Source organism: Nicotiana sylvestris, chromosome 3, assembly GCF_000393655.2.
Source record: "Nicotiana sylvestris chromosome 3, ASM39365v2, whole genome shotgun sequence".
NCBI classification, from domain to species: Eukaryota; Viridiplantae; Streptophyta; class Magnoliopsida; order Solanales; family Solanaceae; genus Nicotiana; species Nicotiana sylvestris.
Window position 1 is genome coordinate 76656954 of NC_091059.1, and position 4990 is coordinate 76661943.

Here is a 4990-nt window from a genome sequence, read left to right on the forward strand (position 1 = left end):
TTATTTCAAACTTATCGAAGTAACAGCTCGTCGTCGTTCGATCGAGGTCAAACCCTTCTCTTTTTTGGCAAAGGCTCTTGGCCTTAAAGGGTGTTATTTCGAACTTATAGAAGTAACAGCTCGTCGACGTTCGATCGAGGTCAAACCCTTCTCTTTTTTGGCGAAGTCCCTTAGCCTTAAAGGGTGTTATTTCGAACTTATCGAAGTAACAACCCGTCGTGGTTCAATCAAGGTCGAACCCTTCTTTTTTTTGGCGAAGGCCCTTGGCCGTAAAGGGAATTATTTTGAACTTATCGAAGTAACAGCCCGTCATCGTTCGATCGAGTTCGAACCCTTCTATTTTTTGGCGAATACCCTTAGCCTTAAAGGGTGTTATTTCAAACTTATCGAAGTAACAGCCCGTCGTCGTTCGATCGAATTTGAACCCTTCTATTTTTTGGCGAAGGCCCTTAGCCTTAAAGGGTGTTATTTCAAACTTATCGAAGTAACAGCCCGTCGTCGTTCGATTGATGTCGAACCCTTCTCTTTTTTGGCAAAAGCCCTTAGCCTTAAAGGGTATTATTTCGAACTTATTGAAGTAGCAGCCCGTCGTCCATCGATCGAGGTCGAACCCTTCTCTTTTTTGGCGAAGGCCCTTGGCCTTAAAGGGTATTATTTCAAACTTATCGAAGTAACATCCCGTCATCGTTCGATCGAGGTCGAACCCTTCTCTTTTTTGGCGAAGGCCCTTGGCCTTAAAGGGCGTTATTTCGAACTTATCGAAGTAACAGCCCGTCGTCGTTCGATCGAGGTCAAACCCTTCTCTTTTTTGGCAAAGGCTCTTAGCCTTAAAGGGTGTTATTTCGAACTTATTGAAGTAACAGCCCGTCGTCGTTCGATCGAGGTCAAACCTTTCTATTTTTTGGCAAAGGCCCTTGGCCTTAAAGGGTGTTATTTTGAACTTATCGAAGTAACAGCTCGTCGTCGTTCGATCAAGGTCGAATCTTTCTCTTTTTTTGGCGAAGGCCCTTGGCCTTAAAGGGTGTTATTTCGAACGTATTGAAGTAACATCCCATCGTCATTCGATCGAGGTCGAACCCTTCTCTTTTTTGGCGAAGGCCCTTGGCCTTAAAGGGTGTTATTTAGAACTTATCGAAGTAACAACCCGTCGTCATTCGATCGAGGTAGAACCCTTCTCTTTTTTGGCGAAGTCCCTTGGCCTTAAAGGGTGTTATTTTGAACTTATCGAAGTAAAAGCCTATCGTCGTTCAATCGAGGTCGAACCCTTCTCTTTTTTTGGCGAAGGCCCTTGGCCTTAAAAGGTGTTATTTCGAACTTATCGAAGTAATAGCCCGTCGTCGTTCGATCGAGGTCGAACCCTTCTCTTTTCTGGCGAAGGCCCTTGGCCCTAAAGGGTGTTATTTCGAACTTATCGAAATAACAATCTGTTGTCAGTCCCGTTTTCTGGAGAGTTGGACATCTTCCGTGGAAGTTCCAGTTTGTTTGGTATTGCTTGCACCAGATGGTGCAACGCTGGTGAATATGAGGTGTTTATGTTTTTCTTAGGTTCGTGTTATGTACGCATTATATTTTTCTTGTCTGACTCCTGCCGTCCAGCTCGGAGATGTTACCAGCAGGGGGTATTTCAGTTGTATTGAAGCAATTTTTGTCTTTCTATCGAGATGTTCATGTGTACATTCTTCCACGCGGGTATTATGTGCTTGCCTAGACAAAGAATGGGAGGTGAGGATGAGATTTTCTTCGCTCCCGCCCGGTGGTCCGGTGGGGGAAAACAGGTTGGTAACACCGTTTGCCTTGTTTAGTATATCGATGGTTGATGGGACGAGGATTTCCGAGCCCGGTGATTTTGCTTGGCTCTTCTTCCTCTTCTGTGCTGCTCTCATGTCTCGCGTGGGTTGGATTCTCCCTTCGTGCTTCTTTTAGTGGGTGATTGTGTTTCTTGGCTTTGATCTGGGAGAAACTAGGAATTTTCACTAAGAAATCCCCACAGACGGCGCCAAATTGTTTGGCTCAAAAGATATTAAAATCTTTTTGAACAAATCAATTAAAGATGAAGGGGTAAATCTTAGTCAAACATAATTAATTCCAGATCGAAATGTTAACCACGATTGCATATGGGACGAAAGAGATATGATTGATCTTATTAAGATTCGACGTTGTCTTCCTCATCAATCGATGAGGGAGTAGATTTACATATTTTCTTCGAGGTCATTTCCTCCTTTTCTAAAATACAAGAAGGGAGCTTTTTGTCTTCCTTTTTTTAGGAATTGGAGAAGCCCCCTTTGCTGAGAGCTTTCCCTGACTATATATATAGTCAGGGTATCCTTGCCCTTTGCTTGACTCGATATCTTCTTGCCACTGATGTGTCTAGGTCATGATTGTAGGCGTCACTCTTACCGATTCATCGGATGTCATAGAGGAGAAATGGAGTGGGCTCTATTGACTTTCACTGCCCAGTTACTGAGACGGGGTGTCGGTCAACTTGGTCGTGACGATCAAATTTTGACCAATACAATCACTGCCACTATTCGTCATTTTCCGGCCACCTAAGGGTGCATCTAATAAAGTGGACAAACCCAAAAGGTAATTATGTATTATCCCTTAAATAAACTCCTAACTATACTACATTACTACTGGAGACCCCAGCTTAGTAAGAAGGATCAAGACAAAGGACCGGCTTCTTAATTCCATTTTCAAAAACAGAAAACACAAGGTGTATTTTTTATAAAAAGAAAAAGAAAAAAAAAAGTGAAGGTGGATCTAATTACATCAATGATGGGTTTAAGAATGTTTTAAGTACAAATAGTACTAAGGTCCTTTTTTTAAGTAACCTAAAACCAAGATAGGGTTTGTAGCATGATTTGATTCTCACATGACAAAAAACTTCTCTTAAGTGTGGGAGCTACTACCCTAAGGTGCTTTATTTTAATAGTTTGTCAAGCTGGGAGTGAACTTAATGGTCCCTTTTGGGGACCATGTGGATATGAACATGGTATTATCTTCTTCTTTTTGGGTACACGAACATGGTATTATCATGTATTATTTGAAATTAAAAACAAAAAGGATAATTCATTTACTGAAAAGAAAGAAAGTTGCATCATTGTTAGATGCCCCCAATTATGGATGTGCAATCGTATATTCGAGAATTCGAACCGATCCATTTTTTTAGATTTTCGAATTTCGGATATTCGGATCGGATTGATATAATTTTAATCCAATACGATCCGATCCAAAATTCGAATTATATGGACATGTATAAATAGTAGACTTAAATTTTCGGATTAAGTCTTCTCATTTTATTTGCCTCTCTAGACTCCTCTTTTCTTATAGTCTGTTTGGCCAAGCTTAAAAATTAGCTTTTATATTGCGAAATGTTTTTTCTTAAAAGTACTTTTGGTGAGAAGCAATTTGTGTTTAGCTAATTAATTTGAAACTTCTGAGCAACAATTGGTGTTTGGCCAAACTTTTAAAATCTGCTTCTAAGTATTTTTTTATCTCAAAATTGCTTTTCAAAAATGTAATTTTGGAGAGAAACTACTTTTTTCTGCTTCTCCAAAACTGCTTCTGCTTCTCCTCAAAAGCACTTTTTTTCTTCCAAAAGCTTGGCCAAACACTTCAACTTTGAAAATAAATACTTTTTTAAAAGAAAAAAAAAGCTTCTAGGATTGGAGAAGTTTGGCCAAACAATCCGCTTCTCTTAAATCTTACCTTTGTGTCACTCATTCTCAGTCTCTCCTTCCTATCGACAGACAATGACGCCTCTCCCTTATTAGATATTTATTTGGAATTTCGGTTTGTTTTATTTTGCTGTACAACTTTTGTTTTGTCTATTGCTATGAAAGATATCTGTTGCCTTTCAATTTAATATAATGGTTAATAACAATAGCCTTCAGAAGTGCAGTAGCCGATTATATTGTTAGTAGTCTTAATAAGGCACATAATTCTATCCGAAAATTCAATTTATTTACCCGGTCCAAATAAAATCCGATCTAATCTAATTGGATTCGGATTGCATTTATAAAATCTGAAATCTAAATTGACAATTCGAAATGTGCTAAATCCGATCCGATGCACAGCCCTACCCCCCATGATTCACTGCCTGGTTCTTTTTTTTCTCTTTTTCCCCCTGTATATTCTTTGATCTTGCTTAATGATAAAATATATTTGTTTCAGTGTATAAGTTAATTGATCCTGGTTTTCAGTGGTGATGATCATATTGTGATAAGAAAATCTCAGCAATGGAGTTTCCTCATCGTTTATGGAGGGAGCCCCGAGACCCTACTATGTTAACTTCACAAAAAGACACTTTGAACAACGTGAGGATCAGGTAATTTGAACTTTATCTTTAATACAAGTGTTAGTACAACAAAGTTTAATGGGACTGATTTCTCTTTTTTGCCATTAATTTTACTACAATATCCGCTGCTCTAGCTAAGTCCACTTTGTTTATATGATTGAATGCTCGTTGAATTCTTAAGAATCATAAAAAAATTTTCCGACTAAATAATAAAATGGATTTCTTTTTCTTTTCAAAAACTCTATTTTTTTCTTATTTTTCTGATCATATTTTTGAAAAATTTAATTTATTGATTTATTCAGATAACCTTTTCTTTTCTTATGATGGTATCTATTGGTTCCTTTAAAGTTGGAAGAAAGAAGGAGTCACTTAATTTCTTGACTGTTATAATATATTAGATATTATTCAAATCCCTTATACTAATCTAATTCAGAACCTCACTTTCTCTATTACATTACTCTATCATATTAAATTTTAGAAAAAATTGAATAAAAAGCATATTAAAAAAAAAAAAGATAAGAACAAAAATTTGCCAATCCTTTTTTTTTTATTCTACTTCTTTATTATTAGTTGAGACAAAATTGAAGAACAAATTAGTTAGTGATGACACATATGGATGTAAAATGACACTAATGTAAGGTAAAATAACAAAGGAAATAATAACGGAGCAAATCCCACCTAAACGTAAGCACT